This window comes from Alexandromys fortis, unplaced genomic scaffold (genome assembly GCF_014885135.2).
Source record: "Alexandromys fortis isolate MF-2015 unplaced genomic scaffold, M_Fortis_MF-2015_v1.1 scaffold_17, whole genome shotgun sequence".
NCBI classification, from domain to species: domain Eukaryota; kingdom Metazoa; phylum Chordata; class Mammalia; order Rodentia; family Cricetidae; genus Alexandromys; species Alexandromys fortis.
Window position 1 is genome coordinate 17,265,242 of NW_026067896.1, and position 23,201 is coordinate 17,288,442.

At 42.7% G+C, this 23,201-nt stretch overlaps 1 protein-coding gene across 5 annotated transcripts in view; it reads right to left on the minus strand.

The window, feature by feature from the left end:
• Positions 1-1,501: 1,501 nt before the first annotated feature.
• The window catches only part of Prelid2 (PRELI domain containing 2), an 89,496-nt gene continuing 67,796 nt past the window's right edge, over positions 1,502-23,201 (minus strand). For 2 of the 5 annotated variants that reach the window (XM_050161999.1, XM_050162029.1), the window contains one exon: positions 17,390-17,573. The gene's annotated coding sequence lies outside the window, so the exon portion shown is untranslated. Of the gene's footprint in view, positions 1,518-17,389; positions 17,667-23,201 lie in introns of those variants that run through there. The other 3 variants (XM_050161991.1, XM_050162022.1, XM_050162014.1) reach the window with 2 other exon arrangements.

A 23,201-nucleotide genomic window follows, 5' to 3' on the forward strand; every position in this document is an offset into this window, starting at 1 on the left:
CCAAACCTAGTCACAGGGTCCTAACTGAAAGGACAAATGGAAAGTCAGAGGACAATTTGCAAGTGCTACGCTGGTGTCTGAAGATTGAGCCACAAGCAAAGGTATGTGGCCACCTTTGGGTGGGTGGGTATAGGAGGCAAGCAACAGGCTCTTCCTTCCAGCTTCGGCAAAAGAAAACATTTTAGTCCATAAAAGCCCAATTCTGACTTGAGTCCTCCAAGAAGGTATTTTTAGGGCACGGAGGTTTTGATGGGCTGTTGGTAGGGACAGTAAAGCAGCACACTAGTTCAGATCACAGACGATATACTAAATGAACCCAGCACAATAGGCATAAGCCTTCTGAGAACTAACTCTTGGGAAACACAAAACCCCGGATTTTAGAGCCCAAACCTACAAGCTGAGGGAGTGGATTGTTAAGAAAGCTGTATCAATTGTCATGTTTTGTAGGAAACTGGAGAATGTTCGTGTCAAAGTCATTATCACCTTTATGTTGTGAATAAGCAAACTCGAATTCAGAGCAGGTAATGAAGCTGTCCCGTCACATCGTTAGTCCATGGCAGGCGCCAGCCAGCACTTGAACTGCCATCCCTTTAATCTGGAGCTTTTTTTAAATCTCTCATGTGTTAATCCTGTTTCATTTTTTTTCAATAAAATCTTACTTAATCTCACCTGCCATAGCTTTATTACTGTATAGTCAAAAATCACAGCGAGAAATAGAGCAGCCACAATGGGTAGTTAATGGGGATTTAATGAAAGAATCTTTTCCCCATAGCTGTATTTCTACACTTACTCAATTATAATCACGGAAGTCCAGATGAAATATTTTTCACCTCTGGGAAAGAAAAAAAAAAATAGGACTGCGCTATAATGACATGACATTGGTAAAGAACACGTTTTGTCGTGATCTGAAAAGTCCAGTGCTGGAAAACCTAACATGGGAGGGGAAATCTCGTGGGACCCCACACACAGAACAAGAATGACAGATGACTAAGGAATGATGGAAAAAGTCTTCCCCAGGGACGAGTCCCCTAATTTGCTATATAATACCAAGTTGTCCACTATAGAAATGTATACACACAGCAACATTATACAGGCTGGATAGGATGTATTTCTATATTTATACACACACGCGTGTATGTGTGTGTGTGTATAACAACTAGAGAAAAAGCGTCCGTGATTTTGAGAGGAATCAAGGGTTTGGGGGTACATAGAAGGGTTTGGAGGGAGGAAAAGAAAGGGGGAAATGATGTAATTATATTTTTATTTTAAAATTAATAAAGCAAAGGCAGTTATAATATTAGAAAAGAATAAGTTTGTGGTGGGAGACATAAGTCAAAGGCTGTATAGACGTTCATCTTTTCTTCCACAGGAACTTACTATACACTTACTTTTGCTGTTTGATAGAAGACGGCCATGCGCCCACTTAATAACTTCATTCTTGGGTAAGACACATCTCCACTGAGTCTTGGGCTCCTCGTCCTCAAAACCCCTTTACTTCACAAAGCTCCTTCCAGGGGCTAAAGAAAATGATATGTATATAAAATACTTAATAAATTCAAAGGTCCTGCTCAGATAAGAGGAATGACCATCAGGAGTGAAGCAAGCAGAATGGTGATTAGTATGACCAGTGGCAGTGGGAGAAGAACCCAGCTCATGGCCCCTCCAAATTGAAGCCTGAGCTCATCAGAGAGTGTTAGGCTTTGTTGGAAGCCTTGCTGGCCTCAAGGGATTGTCACCCCGGACCTCTCATTACTGCCTCTGATGTCTGGGAAACACAAACCCAGCATCATTTTAAAAGAAAACAAAATGACAAAATGAAGTCCAGGCAGGTTCCTTTGCAATTGCACCCTGCCACTGCCACCAGCTCCCGCTGAAATGGTTTCCTTCAACCACACAGGCACTCTTACAGGGGACAGTGTCCGACTTCCGCTGTACAGTGACACTATACATGTATTATCGGGGTTAAAATGTTGGAAAAAAATCTCGGACACTTTTGTTTTTCTGTAGTTTGTTCATTAATTTTTGAAATTGTATTTTAATTTCCTTCTCTTTCCTCCCTCCAAACTCACTCAGTTATTCTCCCCACATGCCTTCAGATTTCATGGCCTCTTTTTTCATCAATTATTATCACATACAAATAATTTTATATATATATAATATATATATGTTCCCAAATATAACCTGTCGAGTCCATATAATGATACCAGGAGACGCAATCTCACAGCAAAGTTTCTAATCCTTCCACTTTTTCAATCTTTCTGCTCCATCTTCCACAATGTTCCCTGGGACTTAGCTGGGGGAGTGTTTTGTAGATGTATCCCTTGGCCCTGGGCTCCACAAACACGTAGATTCATTGGTTGTGGTTTTCTGTAATAATCTCTGTCTCCTGCACAAAAAGGTTTCTGTGATGAAGAGTGAAGATTGTACTTATACTTTTGTTTAAAAAAAATAAAAATGTGTCTTTGCTCTTTAAAGTTGTCTCTTGTGGGATATTTGTACACAGTGTGAAAATGTATTGCTGTGATTGCATAATAAAAATCTGAAAAGTCAATAGGTAGGCAGGAGAGACAGGCGGGAATTCAGGGCAGAGAGAGAGAACTCTGGAAATAATAAAGAAAGCGGAGTCACCAGCCGGACGCAAAGGAAGCAGGACACGCAGGAGGACAGGTAGAAGCCACGAGCCATGTGGCAACACACAGATTAATAGAAATGTGTTAATTTAAGTTATAAGAGCTAGTTAGTAACAAGCCAAAGCTAAGGCCAAGCTTTCATAATTAATAAGTCCCTCTATATCATTATTTGGGAGCTGGTTGTTGGGACAGAGAAAGACTCATTATAGTTGTCTACTTACTTTATTTCAAGATAAATAAATCCAGTACTCATAGAAGTGACTTATCCAAGAACACACAGCTCAATTGAATGCAGTGACCATTGGCCTCATATATTTTATATATATATACATATATAAAATACATGCATACATATACATATATGTGTGTATATATTATATATATTAAGATTTATAAAATGAGTGAAGGTAATCTAGACCCATCTTTTTAGTAAGATATTTCCATTTGAATAGGTAAGGTAATAAAGCAAAATACATATTAAGTGAATTGTGGAAAGAATTCTTTTAATTTTATATCTTTTATGGATTTAGGTAAAGCATTTATCAACAAATAATATAAGGAAATGAGGGGAGGGTAGCAGGCAGATACACAACTATGTGCAAAGGGAATTCATAAATGATACGCAAATAATCATTAAAAAAGTCCATGGAAAAACTTCCTAAGTTACATAAACTGTTTCCATCTCTCAAGCATCCAGTGGAGCTAGGCACACAATAAGAGGATCAATAGTTGTAGATGCGATGGACAAACTTGAATTCAAATGCAAAATAAAACCCTAAGTATGTAATATTACCCATTTAAAGGGTAGTAACAGTTTCAAGTTTGCTTTTTTATGCTAAAACATAACATTGGCAAAATGAAGAAGAATATGGTTGGTCTTAGAAATAACTAGGGTGGGGAGAGAAAAAGAAAAGAAAATGGAAAAAAATGAAAAGAGAAGCAAAGAAAAGGAAAGAAGAAACAAAAGAGAGCATGGAAGGAGAGACGAAATTCCCCAACTCTGGCTCTTTCATTTACAGATTTGGATTTCCATTGGCTCAAGATGGGATTAGTATCAGAGACTGATAAAAATGCAACATGAGCCCAGCTCCTGACACAGGTTCAGAGCGTGTCCCAGAAGCAGCAGCGCCATACTGAGAACTGGAAAGGTGGAACGTGCCCAGAGGAACAAGCTGGAAGACGACATCAAATTAGAAGAAGTCACTGACAGAGCTGGTGAAATGGCTACATGGGGAAAGTGCTTGCTGATCATGACTGAGAACCTGAGTTTAGATCCCTAGCACCCACACACACAAGTCAGGCATGGCAGCATGTGTCTGTAAACATGGCACACCAGGGAGAGGGATGGAAGTAGGGGTGGGAGTAAAACACTCTCTGGAGCGCAATTTGACTAGCTAGCCAGTCAAACTGAAATGGAGAACTCTGGGTTCAGTGAGAAACTGTTTCAAAAAATAGAGTAAAGAATGACAGAGAAAAATATTAGGCATTAACCTCTGAACTCTACATGGCCGTGGGTGAACACTCTCTCTCTCTCTCTCTCTCTCTCTCTCTCTCTCTCTCTCTCTCTCTCTCTCTCTCTCCCTCTCTCTCTCTCTCTCACACACACACACACACAAAAACAGTAACAGAACAACTGCAGCCCATGAACAGTACATATAAAACAAACATATGAAGTCTTTAAAAAAATTGAAAAAATGAGGCAGTGTTGGTGTTTTGAAAGATCAATGAAATATGAAATTGACCAATATCTACCAAGACACATATCAGGAATAAAGGGGACGATGGCTAATGACCAGCAAAGCTTTAGATGATCATCTCAGGAAACGCCAGAAAAAAATGCAGATGACGTAGATCCATCCATCTTGAAAATGGCCACAACTCCCTCAATGTGCAATAAAACCCTGGAATTGCCCACCAACCATGAAGGAAATGAAATTGATAACTTAAAATCTTCTCAAACAGAAATACCCGAGTCTACATGACTTCTATGGCTCAATCTACCTTGTGTTTCAATAATGTACATCAACTGCCCACAACAGCTTCTGGAGATGGTTGAATGTTGACTGTGACCCAGGCAGGCATTGCTCCCACTGTAGCTTTGTCTTAATTCACTTCATCCTCTAGACAACACAAAAAAAGCAAGCCCAACCCCCTAGCCTTATCCTTCTAGATGAACCCCCAAGAACTCCAATGACACAGCCGGCACATGGCACTTCCAGGATTCTAGTTCAGCTTCCAGTCCTGGGTCTTCAGTCTCATCTATCATGACACATAGAGCTAACTACATACAGAATTAGTCCATAGTCCTTTTCAAGGGATATTTGAATCCAACCAGATGGAAAGATTTTTAATCTATTACAGAATTTACTTGCAAATTTGAGTTTTAAAAGTGGAAATTCAACCCTCAACCAGAGACACTGCTTCAACAGAGAAGCTCAGGCATTGCTTGACTTTTCTTCCTTCCCAGAAACGTATGTACTCTTCAAATAAACAGGGAGGCTGGGCTCGCCTGCTAGCAGCTTCCACGCAGTTCTCAGAAGACAGGTAGAATGCACTTAAGAGAACACTCCAGAAGGGAGTTCTGCTACCTGGCTTTACGGAGGCAGTGCCAGCCCCACCACTGTAATTACAAGAGCCAGGAATCAAAAGACTGTTTCATTTTTTTTCCCTTCTCTTTGGTATTTTACACCTTTGAGACTAATTATACTCTACGGTGGTTTGTAGGAAAATACTCCCCATAGGCTGACATGTTTTAATACCAGGCCCTCAGCTGGGGGAACCGGTTGGGAAGGAGTAGAAGGTGTAGACTTGTTTGAGGATGTGTCAGTGGGAGTGGGGTTAATCATTCCCAGTTAACTCTCTCTCTGCCTTGGGTTTGGGGATCAGATGATATCTCAGGTACTGCTCTGACAGCATGCCTGCCTACTTGCTGTCGTGGTCTCTACCATGATGGTCATGGAGTCTAACCCTCTGGAATTATGAGTTGTCAAATTAAATGTGTTCTTTTATAAGTTGCCTTGGTCAAGGAAAAGTCACTACGAGATCCCCCTGACTGAACACTGCAATGCAGATCAATTGTTAGAGATTGATGTGGGACACAGATGTAGCTGACGCCTCCTTTTAGAAACACCAGCACGTGGGGAAGCTGGAGTGTTCCAGTGGAAGCTCCACCTCAAGCCTCTCCCCCATCTCTCTTCAAACCCTGCTGCATCTCAGAAAGCCCACCAAATGATGAACCCCCTCCCTGAGATGCTCAAGGCCACTCCCACAGGATACTTAAACTGCTCCCCAGAAAACAGACCCCTCATTTCCTGGTCTTCCTTTCTCATCTCCTCTCTCAGGGGCTGGAAAATCATCCGGGAGTGTTTTAGCCATTAAATCTGGTTTGTTGTTGCTGTTTTCTAATTCGGTTTGATTTGGTCTGATTTGAATTGCTTCGTTGGTAGAGAGACTTATTGAGGTACAGAAACTTTTCACGCCTACACACTACAAAGAAAACAAATATACTATACAATGTGCAATGTGTGCATACGTTCTTCTCAATGAAGAGCTCTGGCAAAGTATTCAAGATAATCTATGATGTGACTGATGGCAAGGTCTGGCTGAGTTTATTTTCCTCAATTTCTTTTTTTATTTTGTTTTGTTTTTTGATACAGGAATTCTCTGTGTAAGAGTCCTGGCTGTCTTGGGACTTGCTTTATAGACCAGACTGTCCTTGAACTCACAGAGATCTGCCTGCCTCTGCCCCCTGAATGCTGGGATTAAAGGCATGTGCCACCACTGTATAGCCTTATTTGCCTCCATTGCTTTTAGAAGAAGGGTTTGGGCTTTTGGGATGTAAGGCTCACACTGAAAGACATGGGATTTCTGGGAATTTCCATGATTGACAATGACTTTAATTAGTAGTTCTCCAGTGTATTCAGAGAAAGAAATCAGATCCCACCAACAGACCAGGGCCCCGGTGTATTCTGAGAAGAGACTGACTCCAGCACCACTATTCATCTGAACCAAAGTCAATTGCCAGGCTTTGGCTTGCCTAATGGAGGAAGGTCATTGGTTAAAAAATAAAGAAACTGCTTGGCTGCCCCTCATAGGTTAAAACATAGGTGGGGGGAGTAAACAGAACAGAATGCTGGGAGGAAGAGGAGGTAAGCTCAGAGACACCATGCTCCCTTCTCCCGGGCAGACGTGATAGCTCTGCTCTCTGAGGCACACACGATGAAGCTCAGACCCAGGATAGAAGTAGGCTAGAATCTTCCCTGTAAGACTGATGCTACACAGTTTACTAGAAATGGGTTGATCAGGATATCGGAATTAGCCAATAAGGGCTAGAGCTAATGGGCCAAGCAGTTTTTAAAGGAATACAGTGTCCATGTAATTATTTCGGAGCATAAGCTAGCAGGCAGCCAGGGTGCTGGGGACGCAGCCCCGCCGCTCCTATTATAACACTTGCCCATTATATTCAACCTCCCCTGGCCCTTGCTTGGAGTTAGGAAACACCACACACATATCAAATGCCCCAAACAAAACTTTCTTCCAATTCCAAGGGCTCTTGCGTCTGTTGCCTTTCTTTTAAAATATGTTGTTCATTGCAACTTTATGTTCTACAAGGTTAGGAGTTTGCTTTAATATTAAAATTTTGAGAAAAGCAGTTGCATCAAGGGGTTTCTTCATATGCATCTCAGAGATGGCCCTGGGTCTCCAAGGGAACAGGTGCCCTATTCTGAGAGTCACAGGCCATGGGCCACAGGAAGAGGTAATGTAGGGCCCAGTCATGACAAGCTCAATAGAGGCCTGAGTTTCAGATTACCCTAAGGCAATACCTGGTTCTAGAGAAAATCACAAACTAAGACCACCCAGGCACCACCCAGGAACAGACCATCCAAGGGGAAATACCTAAGGTTCCAAAGGAGATACCTCACTTTCCAGTCATTCTAGATAGGATCACCAGACATCCCTGAGCCCCTTTCACCAAGACACTCCTAGACAAATGCCAGTTAACCAGGGGTCCTGAACCTTAGAGACCCCTCACCCCAACCTCTGCTATGGTTAAAAAAAAATAAATAAACCCACCCCAACTGGGCTCATGTCTCTCCAATCTCACCACTATGTCAGATGGATGGAGGCTCCGAGCTCAAGCTTGAATAAAGGCTCTTTGCTTTTGAATAAGAGTGTGCAATCCATAGTGATTTTGGGGGGATGCCACGGTGTGGGCATAACAGTATCAGAGGTAAATCAGATCAAAAAAAAACAAAAGTAATAGTCTGCCTGCTTCTGCTCTCCCCCAGTTTGTCTCCACAAACCCTGTCCCTTCACTAAGGCCTAAAAACATTCTTAACATTCATTTCTCCCAGGAAGTCATTCTTATACTGCACGGCAGAACAATTAACACCGAAGAGAACAGGTTACAGAGCTAGTTTCTGGCTTCACACATAAGGGTTATTTTCTGTTACACTGGCTCCAGTTGTAACCGTACCCATAATGTTTAATCTAATTTAAAGCTGTAATTAAAATTTGCAGTAAGCTTGCACCTGTCACGTGACAGAAAGCTTTCCAAAGGCAGATAGCCAGTCTGCAAGAAGCCAGGGAGGAAACAGCATTGAACTCTTTCCTGCTCTACCTAAGGATGTATTGCCAGGGGTGGGGGACGGGGGAGCCAAAAGAGAAGACAGTGATCGAACACTCTAAACCTTCCTGCCAGAGCCTGAGTGTCTGAAATGCTATCTGCAAAGGAAAACAGCAGACAATAGGGTTCCTCATAGACAGCCAAATCTAATCAGCCACAGGTATGGCCTCCCTGGGACATCCCTTACAATCTCCAACATCCCATTTCCATTAGAATAAACTGTACTCTGGGGCCATTCATTCATCATACCCTTTTCTTTCTAGCATCATAGGGGCTTTTAAGATAAAAAAAAAAAAGACACATTTACAACCATGCATTGAAAACAAAGTTGGTTTCTCTTATAGCTCCTATATGACCCATACCTGAGCATGATTTTATATCTTGAATTTCTAGCAATCTCCCCTAACCCCACCAAAAAAGAAGCTCCTATCCTAAAGGCCAGAAAGATTTTTTTTTTCTTTTACTGACTAACAAGGGCAACTTTAGTTTCAAAAGATAAGACTACGGAACACATCCTTAAAGAAACACAAATGACCGTGGGGGCTTCCATCCAGCAAGTAATCTCCCTCAATCCTCTAGGTGGAAAAATAAAACAGCAATGTGTCAGTTTCAATGTCTGAACAATTGACGAACTTCTGAATTCAAGGAGACACCTAAACTCCAAACAGCAAAGCAAAAACATGCGAGCAAATAGCATTTTCTCCTCTGTCGTTGGTCTAAAAGTTCATCTTGGCACCAACACAGAGAAGTAATGATTCCATCAGCAGCTACCAGATGGCAGGCATGAAATGGCTGTAACCTTCTCCGAGAATGGCTCCGTGGAGTTTATTTTAGGGGTGACTGCCATTTTCTCTCTACGACTTTGTGTACAGCGTGTCGGTCTATAGTTCACGGGTCTGGTTATGCAGGGGCGGAGGTCAACACCATGAGATATGCAAGAAGAGTCAGGAGGATTTTTTTTTCTTTCTTTACCTAGGATCCTGCTTTCAGAAAAAGCAAGTCAAATGTCTGATCACAAGAAGATGGGTGATGGAGGAAGGTCATTGGTTAATTAAATAAAGAAACTGCTTGCCCTGATAGGTTAAAACATAGGTGGAAGGAGTAAACAGAACAGGATGCTGGGAGGAAGAGGAAGTGAGCTCAGACTCGACAGCTCTGCTCTCTGGAGCAGAGACGCCAGGCTCCGCTCTCCCAGGCAGCTTCGACCCAGGATGGACATAGGCTAGAATCTTCCTGGTAAGCGCATCTTGGGGCGCTTACACAGATTATTAGAAATGGGCTAGTCCAGGTGCGAGAGTTAGCCGAGAAAAGGCTGGATATAATGGGCAAGCAGTGTTTAAAAGAATACAGTTTGTGTGTTGTTATTTTGGGCATAAGCTAGCCAGGCGGCTGGGGTGCTGGGGATGCAGCCCCGCCGCCACTCTTATTTCAACAGATGGGTTGCCTGCGGTGAGAAATTATTTACATCATTTTTCTTCTATTAATAATTAGGAGACATTGGAGTGTCTTCTTCATTAGATAATAAACCGATCTCTTAGTAAGGGACTACAGGCAACCACCAAAGGGAAGGGTCTTTGTGAGACTTCCTCCCCAGCTAGCTTCTTACAGGGTCCACCCATTAGACCATTCCTCTAAAGTCAGTGAGAATCACTGCCCAGGCTTATGACCATGGGTAGAGGCTCCCCAAACCTAACACAAGGGCTGCAGGGAAGCCAATAAAGCAGAGTCTTCATGGGTGAGGCCCAGACAACAATCATTTTTCAAGTTCCCCGTGTGGTCCAAGGGTGGTTAAGGTGTGCAAGAAATAATACATTTGAAACGTCTACATGTTTTTGCAAACTGGTTTATAGAAAGCTAACTTCTGTTACTTAATTTCTACCCTAGGTTGTCCTGGCATTGGGTTTGTCATTCTCGGGATGTCCCTTCCCCACTCTTTCTCCACCAGCCTCAGTCTCTCTAAGGTTTTGTTAAAGGTATGGGGTTTGGGGGTCAGCCAACAATAGTTAATATGTCTCCCTGTCCCCTCACCCCAAAAGCTTCAGGGAGATACTATTCTGCCACTGTAGCTCTGACCTGTATGTAAGCCATGAGACCAGACTGTTAGAGCCTGAAGGTAAATGAGGCCATGCCTGAGTGCTCCAACCCCTTTAACTGCTGTGCACTGCAAAGCTCCTGGCTATGGAAAGATGGTCATGGGGGGCTGCTCCACCCTTCTCTCTATGAGGCTAGACCTATAAGAAGGTATTCTCTTCTAAGATGCCACGTGACCCTCCCTAATTTAGGCCCTATCCACAGCTGTGCATCTGACAGTAAGCTTTGGAACTAGCAACCTGTATGTTTTTTGTTATGGTCTCTACACAGTACATCTTATGCTGACCTTTCTTTCCTGTGTCCCTTAAATTAATAATCACAGTTTGCTCTACCTAAGAAGCAGCGACCTAGGGTCTTATGGCCAGTTGATGACTGTCACTGTCTCGTCGGTATAACAACAGTCAAGCTGTCTAATGACCTCTTAGATCAAGTCAGTCAAAAGAGATGATGAACCCAGTACTTACCTTACACACAAGAGTTCCTTAAATGCTGGATGAACCAGAGTCTACTCCTAAAAGCAAGGTCGTCACCCAGTCCTGACTCTAGCAAAGGAAAACATCAATAGCGTCTAGACAGGTACATTAGTAACAAGGCACAGAGAGCCACTCAAACACATCCAAGTTAAAACAGACAGAGGAGAGAGAGAGAGAGAGAGAGAGAGAGAGAGAGAGAGAGAGAGAGAGAGAGAGAGAGAAGACCCTCTCTGAAACAATGTACAGGAGGCAGACCAGAGGTTCAGGACAACCAGAAGCAGCTCTGCCCCGCCCCCACTTCCTTTTTTGAGCCATCCAGCTCTACTATGGACAGTGTGCCTCATTTCTTCCCCTAAAGCCTCTAGTCCTTTTCCCTCGGCCCATTGGGTCAACCAATAATGGTTGCCTTTTTTTATATATCAGAGAAATTTTATTCGCTTACCTTGAGGGAGGGAGGCGTGGCCACCCTGTTACCTACCGCCTTCTTCTCCGAAGCAGATGGCGAAATCAGGCTTGCTACTACAACCACTAAACACAGATTATGCCGGGAGAGGTGACGTCCCCAAGAAAGCTGTGTGCTCTGGGGTATTTTGATTGTACCCTGACACTCCTGAGGCTGTCAATTAAGTTAAAGCTTGAACCAGGGGGCGGAACTAAAGACTTGCTGACCGTAATTAGCCATAGACAAACAAGGAATTTGGATTGGGGAGATGAAAATGAGGAAAGGGTGTGGTTACCGTTTGGCAGTTTTTATGGTTTTTTATTTATTGAAGATTTCTGTCTCTTCCCCACCGCCGCCTCCCCTTTCCCTCCCCCTTCCCCAATCAAGTCCCCCTCCCTCGTCAGCCCAAAGAGCAATCAGGGTTCCCTGCCCTGTGGGAAGTCCAAGGACCACCCACCTCCATCCAGGTCTAGTAAGGTGAGTATCCACGAAACTGCCTAGGCTCCCACGAAACCAATAGGTACAGTAGGATCAAAAACCCATTGCCATTGATCTTGAGGTCTCAGTAGTCCTCATTGTCCACTCTGTTCAGCGAGACCGGTTTTAACCCGGGCTTTTTCAGACCCAGGCCAGCTGGCCTTGGTGAGTTCCCGATAGAACATCCCCCTTGTCTCAGTGTATGGGTGCACCCCTCGCGGTCCTGAGTTCCTTGCTTGTGCTCTCTCTCCTTCTGCTTCTGATTTGGACCTTGAGATTTCAGTCCGGTGCTCCATTGTGGGTCTCTGTCTCTGTCTCCTTTCATCGCCTGATGAAGGTTAATATTCAGGAGGAAGCCTATATGTTTTGCAGGACAAGGAAGAGATGGACTTTTGTGGTGTCTCAAAAAAGCAAGGTCAGCTGGTTGCTTCTTGGCTTCTCTGACATAGCAAGTTTTCACCCTCACATCTGACTTCCGAGTCTTTGTTGGTAAATAGAACAATAGAGATTTGGTTTAAGCCTGCTTATTACGGTGAGACAGAGTGGGGGGCCTTCAAGGCAGCGGCCTAAGTGGCCTGTGGAGCACTGACTAGGTGGCTGTGGGGCCTCAGACGGTAATTAAAATATCAGTAGATTTATTTCCAGCTGCTAAGTCGACAGAAAAACTACAGTAATGTTTACCCATAAATAGCCATTGGGAAAAAAAATGCCTTTATTTCTACAGGATAGTGTTTCATAGCTCTAACTCACAGTAACACTGAATTTAAAACACTTTTTCCTGCTTAAAAAAAAAGTCTCAGCCATAGGCATTTCCATTTGGACTTTAATCCATGTTGTTTCACGTTGTAGAGCAGAATGCACATGAAAATACAAACACAGCTGGGGAGACAAGGGTTTGCTCAGCAAGAAAAATGAGTTCGAGCCACATCTCGCCTATCTTGACACAGCAGTCACATGGCTGTGGTTGAAGGCAGGAAATCTGAAGGTCGTTCATTCATTTTAATGTGAGCAAGGCAGCTTTCGCAGCCTGGCCAGATGCTGTTCGCTGCTACTGGACACAAACTGTGTAGTCACGTGACTCCCTAACCTCCCCCCCCCCCCCCCCCCCCGCAAATGAGAGGGAGGCTACGAGGGGCGACCCAGCAATGGTGGCAGAAAATAGTGAGGAAAAGGAAAAGTCACAAGGCATCTAGAATCCAAAGAACAAACACCCATTAGACAGGGCCTTTCACAAACCTGAATGGGACTCAAAAGAGTTAAAAATAAAACGATGGCCTTGAAGAGTCTTCCTCGATAAATTCCATTTACAAAAGCAAGAACTATATACACAATTAAGGGGGAAAATGATGTAAATGACTTTTATAAAGATGTAGAGTTTAAAAGAATGGTATCAGTTGTTTATACTACGTGCCCCACAATGTCTGAGAGATGTGATATTAATTCATACACAGGCAATGCCTATAAAATGCTCAAAGTAATTCATATGAAAAGAGCATAGTGTCTTTTCCATCCACCGGTGATTGAAGACATAAGAATCCTCCTGGTGAAAACCACTCAGGCTAGCTTCACTTCCTTCTGAGAGCACTGCCATCTGAGTGGTCACATGTACTGACCAGTGGACTCAACCGATGCAAAACCTTTTGAAATGGCAGGAGAGGCAGAGACCAAAACGTTCCCCGCCCCATCTGTTTTTCTCAAAATGTTGTCTGTGTGAAGAACAACAAATGTCCCAGGGAACTTGCTTCAAAATGCAAATCCAGAGTCCCAGCTGAGTGTTGCAAGAATCAGAGTCTGTGGGGGAGAAGCGTTGAGCCTGCATGGCACTGTAGCAGTTCTGTGGGTGTCTGTACAGTCTCCCATCGCTGTATAACCGCACCTTGAAGGACAGGCTCAGCAACGCTGTCAGGAAGCCAGGCCTGTGACTGAACCTTCCCCCAGCTTGTGTCCAGTGTGTCCAATGAGGACACACTCCTGACTTTGACATTTCTCATCCTCCTCAGTAGATGGCCAAGTACACACTTTGACAGTAGATATGCAATTTTTAAAAACTAAAAAAGCCTAATTAATTCTAAAAAGATGAAGATTTCTAAGGGTTTGTTTTTTTTATTTTTATGTATGTGTCTATGTATGTTTGCATGAGTGGACATCATATGTATGTGGGTAAGTCCCAGAGGCCAGAAAAGGGTTTCAGATCCCTTGCAGCTAGAATTATGGGAGGTTGGGAGCCTCCTGATGTAGGTTCTGGGAACTAAACTTGGGTTCTCTAGAAGGGCAGAAAGTGCTCTTAACCATTAAGCCATCTCTCCAGCACCAGCTTTGGAATATTTTTTATAAATATTTTATTTTTCTTTTTAACTCTGGGGCGGGGGGGGGAGCATGCACATGGGTGCAGTGCCCTCAAAGGGCAGGAGGGGGCATTAGAACACCTAGAATTGGAGTAACACATGGTAGTGAGCCACCCCAAGTAGCTGTTAGGGTGATTCTCAACCTGTGAGTTGAGACCTCCAACACTGACGTGGGACTCCCCTCTGGATGCTTTGAATATTTTTTCTATTCCCATTGGTTAATAAAGAAGCTACTTTGGGCCTATGTCAGGGCAGAATAAAGCCAGGTGGGAAAGCCGAACAGAAATATAGAGAGAGAGGGCAGAGTTAGGGAGATGCCATGTAGCTACCAAAGGAGAGAGCTGCCACTGGAACCTTTACCAGTAAGCAACAGCCTCGTGACAATATATAGATTAATAGAAATGGATTAATTTAAGATGTGTGAGAGTTAGCTAAGAATATGCCTAAGTCATTGGCCAAGCAGTGTTGTAATTAATATAGTTTCTGTGTGATTATTCAGGTCTGGGCGGCCGGAAAAAACAAACGAGCAGTCTCCGCCTACACAAGATCATCAGAAAACACAGATACTTAAATTACAGTTCATAGCAATAGCAAAACTACAGTTATGAAGTAATAAAAAAAAAGTAATTTTATGGTTGGGGTCACCACAGCATGAGGAGCTGCACGGAAGGGTCGCAGCACCAGGAAGGTTGAGGACCCCTGCTGTAAACGCATGGGCTCTGAAGTACTGGCTGGCAAACACGCATGGCAAACAGAAGAGAGGGAACAGTTCTGAATTTGTTCTTGACACATGAAAGTTAAAAGGCTTCTCCTCCTCCTCCTTTTCCTCCTCCTCCGTCAGTTCCTGGGAAGGCGAACATTGCGAGCACCACAGAAAGCAGCCATGTGGCCAGCTGCAGAGGCTGGGGCTTAGCAGCAGCCCCCCACCTTTAACCAGGCAGGTCCTGTAGGGTGTCTAAGGTGACCTTAGGCCACCTTACTTAACCAGAGCAGTCGTCAGGACCCACGCACTTTTGCACCAGCCCACCCCAGCTTCAAGGAATCCAGCACAAATTCAGTCTCTCTGCCTCATTCTCTCAGTGAAAATTCCCAAGGCAAAGACTCTATCCCGCCTCGCACATGGTAAGGAAGAAATCAAGAACTGGGTAAAGCAGTTCGGCTGCCACAAGCTTGGAGGTCACAACCAGCATTGGACCAGCCTGAGCTGCAATAGTGAGATCCTATCTAAAATAAATGAGTAGATAAGAAGTAAAATAAGAAGAAAGAAATCAGAAAATGTATGCAAATGACCCTGACAGTGGGCACGCCTGAGGAACTTTAAAGGTAGTGAGTGACCCCAAGATTCCATATTCAGAGACTCTGATTTGTTGGTCAGGGTGCACCTTGCACTGTGAGATGAAATGAAGTCTCCCAAGTGATCCTAACAGGTGGTTAAGGAAGAGAACTCTGGCCTTGTGAGCTTTTTAGTGCAGAGAGCTGTATTTACTCCAACATCAACCTCCAAGTAAAAAAAATGCTTGCCACTCTCATCCATAATAATTCACTTACTTTTGGAAGAGGAAAATTATTCCAATGCCATTTGCTAACTGGAAAACAAGGTCAAAATATGCTCTGACTTCTACCACTCGGTTTCCTTTCAACGCAACGGCAGAGGAAAATGCTGAGGAAACGAAGGGAAATTATCCCCGGAGACAAAACTCCAGCAGCACAAATAGCTCACACACAATGAAAAAAGGCTCACGGTGGCAGGCTGGCATGAAAAAGTACAACTGCTTTGACATTCATCAATGCACTAAGCAGAAGAAAAAAAAACATTTCAAATAGTAAAAGAGAAAAAAAGAGAACAATTTCCCTAAGTCTTTTCAATAATGGCCTAATTTTTATCTAAAGATGAATTTCAAATTATTACTTCCTTTCAAGCTTTCTCTTAGATGGTGTGCATTTATATTTTGGCTTCTCATCATGACAAATGCAAACTAATGTCATCTGAATTGCAAACACTAAGACCATCTACATCACCACTGAGAAGCTGATGCCCAGGCTGGGGATGGAGCTCCACTGGGACAGAGCTTGCCAGCGTGCACGGAGCCCTGAGTCCTGAGTTCAGTCCTCAGCACCCACCCGTCATCCCAGCACTCTGGAGACAGAGGCAGAAGGATTGGAAGTTCAAGATCATTTTTGGATGCATAGAGAGTTTGAGGCAAACCTAGGCTACATCAGACCCTGTCTTTAAAAAAAATACAGAAAAGCAAATGCTCAAAAATCATTTCAATAATAATGGATCCTATTTAACAATTCTATAAACCATCTTAGGTCAGTACAGTAGCCTCATTTAACGTCATCACCTCATTGCACAATTTTTATTAAATTAACTTGGGAAAGGTTTTAAAATGATGTACATACACTGTGGCCGAACCTGGGTTTAATCCACACCTATCTGACCGGCTCCAAACTGTGTTCTTCATGCTAAACCCACAGGCAGAAAGAACCATGCCTGGTTACTCCCATTTTACTAGTCAAAAGCACAACTGTAGAGTCTGTGCCACATCACAAACAAGTTAGTGGGAGCCACAGCCAGCCCCCACCTTATGATCCTCACTCCATGCTCCGGGTTCCTGCAGAAGAACAAGTCAGAGTTTACACGCTACCTCCTAAAGGCTGTACAGACTTCCGAGAATGTCAAACGTTCATGCGCATGTGGCTTAACCAACCAAGGTATACATGTGGCTAGCTGACCATGGTATACTTGTAGCTTAGTTAACCACGGCATCCATGTGGTTAGCTGACCATGGTATACATATGGTTAGCTGACCATAACATACATGTGGCTTAACTGACCAAGGTGTACATGTGGTTAACTGATCATGGTATCCATGTGGCTATCTGGCCCTGGCATACGTGTGGCTATCTGACCATGGTAACCATGTGGTTAGCTGACCATGGTACCCATGTGGTTAGCTGACCATGGTAGAAATGTGGCTATCTGACCATGGTACCCATGTGGTTAGCTGACCATGGTACCCATGTGGTTAGCTGACCATGGTACCCATGTGGTTAGCTGACCATGGTACCCATGTGGCTTAGCTTCACCACAGTTCTGGCACATTGTCTTTCTAATCCATCTCTCAGGAAAGAGGTACCAGGTTGAACCCCTTTATGTGTTTCAGAATCCTCTCCTGGATCCTATGAACACTGATGATGTCAGCTGGTGAGCACAAGGTGCCTCACCTGGGCCTTCATCCTCCCCTCAGCCGCCCTGACACCATCACAGGAAATCAGCAAAACATCTTGAGGAAGCACAGATATCATCTGAAATGTTCCTTCCCTTTATTCACAAGATCGTAAAGAGACCATGCCATAAAATTCCAGCTGAAAAGGTCTCATCTCCATGAGTCCCCTGATTTGAAGCAGGCTCCAAAGTGGAGTGTCAGTCCATGCTCCGGCAGGAGGGTCTCTTCTTCTCTAAGCCACTGAGTCTGTGTCCTGACACTGCATCCAGTAATTTTGCCAATGAAGCCACGGCCAAGAAGTGATTGCAAAAAAAAAAAAAAAAAAAAAAGAGTAAACACAGAGGCAGCTTCCCTGCAAGAGAAAGAAATAGGTTTTTATCACCTAATAAACACGTCTCACCAATCAATACTTATTTGCCCTCTTTTCTGAAGCAACTCCCAAGAGTCACTCGAATTCTCTCACTATGGATAATTCTTGAAGAAATTGCATTCCTACCTCCTAATGATCTCCGAACAAGGCAAGCACCTCATTTTATTAAGTCCAGCTACCTAGAGGAGCTGGTTCAGAGTGGAGCTGAAGATACAGCTGAAAGTGAGGTCTTAATCATTCCGACGAGATAGAACTCTACTGTGTTATCAAACCTCACCACGCCGATCTCCAGCATGCCAGTGGCAAGAACAAACAGATGTCAGGGCTATTTGTTTTGTTCAAAAGTGACAGGAAATCAAAAATCCATCAAACAGACATGTCAGCAGCAATGCCACAAGCATACTGGTTAGTGAGATTTATAAGCCTCCACTTTGGTCCATGAGAAAATTACCTTCTAAGCTTTCTCCATTTTCAAATGTCCACTTGGACATACAGGTCAGAGAGTTCATGGATATTATTTTGATGCTAGGTACCAAGGAAAATGTAGGCATATGTTACATGAATTTAAATCCTACATTTGTTGTGTGGGAGAGTGGTAGGCTTAGCCCTGACTGGCCTGGAATTCAGCATCTTAAGTGCTGGGATTAAAGGTAAGTAATGTAAAAATATGAAATAATCTCTCATCTTGCTTATTGGCGTAACTCTGCAAATTGTCTTTTACAAACAGAGAACTGGGCTGGGGAGGTGGTTGACAGGGTAAAGTGTTCAAAACACAATCATGAGGTCTTGAGTCCAAATGTTCAGAGATCCTGTGAAGACAGACATAATAGTGCATGCGTTCATCATCCCAGTGAAACAAGATTGGAAATGGAAACAAGAAACTCCCAAAACACTCCCAGGCCTGGCAGGAAAAGCAAGAGACTCTGTCTCGAATAATGTACAAGGTAAGAATGAATACTTCAGATTATCACCCTCTTCCTTCCTCCTTCCCTCCATTACACACACACACACAACACAACACAAACACACACACACATACACCTGGATTTGTGCATATAAATGCATACATATACATATGCACATGCGCAAAAGACAAAAAAAATGGAGAGCTGCAAAATTTAGAAGTTGGCATATCAATTAAATTAAAAACTGTGCTCATATTATTACCATGCTACAGTGACATTGTCTACGCTAACAGAATGTCTGTATTTCTGTTGCATGTGCACTGGAACTCTCTGAGTGACACCAGTGACCACGGTTGATGGAACTTTTAAGTTCATTGTTGTTAGCATTTAAATATCTCTTCATGTCTTAAGATAGATAGCATAATGCCAGTCTTCACTAAGTGAGGTGTTAGCATGAATGCAGAGGAGGTAAACTGTCAAACTATAGAGCAGAGGTATGCTGTGATCCATTTCACTGTTTTAAAAGGCTACACAATCACAACCACAACCCTTGATGCTAATTTATGAAACTAACTCTGGAGACAACAAACTTTGCCTTTCTTGTTCCCAACAAACAACAAAAGAAGAATAAAGAATAAAGTAAATAATTTAGAATCTAAGGAATGCAAGTTCTCTATCAAAACTATTCAAGTCTGCTGTTGCTACTTTAAAGGTAGCCAAGAGCACAGCTGTGTTCCAATAAATCTTTATTTATAAAAGCAGCAGTCTGGATACAGCATATGGCAATAGTTTTCTAAACTCTTCTCTGTGTGGTCCCTCCTAACCATTATATTATTATTATTATTTAATTTACTTTTTGATGTGGGAGTCCCCTCTGTATGCTGTAAATACCACTGGTTAATAAAGAAACCGACTTGGCCTATATTAAGGTAGAAAAAAGGGCAGAGTCAGAGAGAAGCCATGTAGCCCCCACCAGAGACAGACACCGGATGGAACTTTACCCGGTAAGCCACAGCTACATGACAATATACAGATTAATAAAAATGGGTTAAATTAAGATGTAAGAGTTAGCCAATAAAAAACTAGAGATAATGGGCCAAGCGGTGATTTCATTAATACAGTTTCTGTGTGATTATTTTGGAGCTGAGTGGCTGGGAACCAACAAGCGGCCTGTTGCTACAACATTTTAGTTACCTCTGTGTGTGTGTGTGTGTGTGTGTTTATATGTGTGCACACATAGCACACGTGTGGAGGTCATAGGACAACTTGTGGAAGTCAGTACCCTCCTTCTACTACCTGAGTTCACAAGACTGAACTCAGACTACCAGGCTTGGGGGCAAGCACCTTCTCCTAGTAAGTCATCTTCTAAGATGTTATTTTTAGTTTTGAAACAGGTCTCACCCCATAGCCAAGACTACTCCTAAACTCTCAGCAATCCTGCCCCATCCTCCCAGTTGCTGCCCCCTTTCTATTTAATTTTATCACTTTCCATCTCAAGAGCAGTACAATCCCCACCTACAACTTATTTTTCATAAAGCTATTTTTGAGAAAGGAAAAAGGTTCCATCAAGACAGAAGCATTTCAAACTACAGAATCTTTGTAAAAATTGTCAAGAAAATGGGGAGGAAAGAGAATAAAGCTGTAGTTGAGCTACGACGTCAAAGCCTCAAACTTTTCTGAATCTGATTTGTAGTGATGATTGCAGAACTATTTATTTATACTTCACAAGACGGTACACTACAAAATCAACAACTAAATCATCAATTAGTTACAAATAAATAATAAGTCAATGAAGCTGATCTGGGGAACAGCTTAAAGATCAAACAGTGGTCCGTAATTTATGGTAATTGTAGATGCAGATGAAAAATATATATCCTTTCCTTTATCATTACTACTTTGAGAAAATGGGTAATGAATTATGACAGCCTACTCTATGCATAGAACATAGGAATTTTGTGACACCCAAGTGCTACTGCCCCACTCTGAAGTTCTGGCATTAAGCTGACCTCAACCACTTAGCTATTTGAGATAGAGCAAACTGGTTTTTTGGGTTTTTTTATGGGGTAAGCTTTTTTTTAATACACCAGGAAAGCTCAAGTCATAGGTTAGTCTCACATGATAAAAAGAAAAAAAGAAAAGAAGAGAAAAAAAAGAAACAAAGAAAAAAAGACAATCCAAGTGTCCCACCTCTTGATACTGCAAAAATATTATCATTTACAGAGATTATACTGGAGAACTGTGTGATCAAGTCACATACAGGCCAAACTAATAGCAATAATAATGATAACAATAATAATAATAATCTCCAAATTACTTTTTAATGAGTTTATTATTTTTTTGCTGTGCTGCACTCATAGCTGCCCTGGGCCACATGGGCCACAGGCTGGACATAGCTGAAAGATAAGAGGCCACACTGTAACCTTTTTAAATTTATTCATCTTTACTCACAACACTTTAAACCCAGATTGACTTAGAACCACAAGCTGGCATGAGCCTTGATTCCTTCTTTTCAGGTGAGTTTCCTCTAACCTGGAGTTAGTCTACATTCAGAAGAGAGATAGTAGATAGATAGATAGATAGATAGATAGATAGATAGATAGATAGATAGATAGATAGATAGAGATAGAGAGATAGGATAGATAAGATAGATAGACAGACAAACAAGAAGAGGCTTTTATTTAAAAAAAAATCAGAGAAAAATATATCGTCTTGTAACCTGTAAAGATTTGTCTCTTGTACATGTTTATTAAAATGCTGACTGGCCAGTAGCCAGGCAGGAAGTATAGGCAGGGCAACAGGAACAAGAGAATTCTGGAAAGAGGAAAGGCTAAGTCCACAGTTGTCACCCAGATGCAGAGGAAGCAAGATGAGAACACCTCACTGATAAAAGGTACCAAGCCACATGGCTAACATAGACAAGAATTATGGGTTGATATAGGATGTAAGAGTTAATAAGAAGCCTGAGCTAATAAGACAACCAGTTTATGATTAATGTAGACCTCTGTGTGTTTCTTTGGGACTGAATGACTACAGGACTGAACAGAACAGAAACCTCTGTCAACAGATGAAAAACCATTCTGACAACTGATATAAAGGTAGACAAACACACAAAAATGCTGAAAGCCCAGCTCTCCATCTTCTCTGTGTCCTGGCACTGATTGCCTCCATCATCTCCACCCAAAGATGAGCTCAGGAGACCTCCTCCCCCACAAGACTTGTCAACCAGAACTCCAGAAGTGGGCCCACTAGTCTATGCCTTAAAATCCTCCAGATGTTTCTGATGTTCACTAAAATTTCAAGGCCACTAGTTTAAAGTTTAGAAATTAGCAGGCACATGGCTTCCCTAAGTCCCTCACGTAACTTAGCTGCCTTCAGATCTCACTCCCTGGGTGAGTCGGGATCAGTGCCCAAGTGCACAAGCACATTAGTACTTAGTGAGAGTCTATTAAGATTGAAGCAGCCAAATGGAAGCCATTAGAGATGCCTCTACCTGGGACTACAGTGAAGCAGAGCCATTATTGAATCCCCGGAGAGATCATGAGGATGAGAGCCACCATCAAGGCCACAGGAGTGGTGGCTCCAACCTTATGTCCATTTAAGTCTATTTGGTCTGTGCAGAAAATAGGCGGATATTGGCCAATAACAGTTCATTATTATCATCAACTGGGGACTCTAATCATACATGTTATACAAGCTATAGTTGCCTTGCTTGAATAGATTAATACGTTTCTTACTATCTAATATGTGGCTGTTTTCCTTTGTGTCTGTCCATAACCCCCATCAGAAGCTACTTTTTTTTCAGTTGGCATCTTTTATTACATGATGAAATGTATTTAGTATGTTTCATGATACATTATGAGATGGCCATTGAACCCTTGACGACAAAGGGTAGATGTTACAGTTTAAGGTGTCTGGTTGAGAAAAGATAGACTTGTCTTCATTTTCATCTGGATTTGGGGGTGATTAGAAGAAGCAATTCTAGGTGAATCTGTAAAGATATTTCCAGAAAAATTTATCCAAGAAGGGAAGATATGCCCAGAGTGCTGGTGGCACCATGTCATGGGTTAGGTTTCTGAATTTAACATAAATGGAAAAAGGAGAAGACAGAATGAGCACCAACATTTATATCTATTTCCTACTGTGAAGGCAATGTGACCAGTCACCTGACAATCCTGCCACCATAATGTGCTCCATCCCTTCTTAAACATAATCCCAGATATGTCTTCCTTTCTTAAAGTTGCTTCTATAAGGTACTATTGAAATAAGAGCGGCAGCGGGGCTGAGTCCCCAACACCCCGGCCGCTTGGCTACCTCATGCCCAAAATAACAACACACAAACTGTAATCATTTAAGAACTGCTTGGCCCATGAACTCTAGCCCTTACAGGCTAATTCTCACACCTGTACTAGCCCATTTCTTATGATGTGTGTAAGCACCCCAAGGTGCGCTTACCGGGAAGATTCTAGCCTCCGTCCATCATGGTGTCTCTGCTCCAGCGAGCAGAGCTGTTCGGTCCCTCTGGAAGCAGAGCAGAGTCTGACCTCACTTCCTCTTCCGCCCAGAATTCTATTCTGTTTTCTCCTCCCATCTATGTTCTAAGCTATGAGGCCAA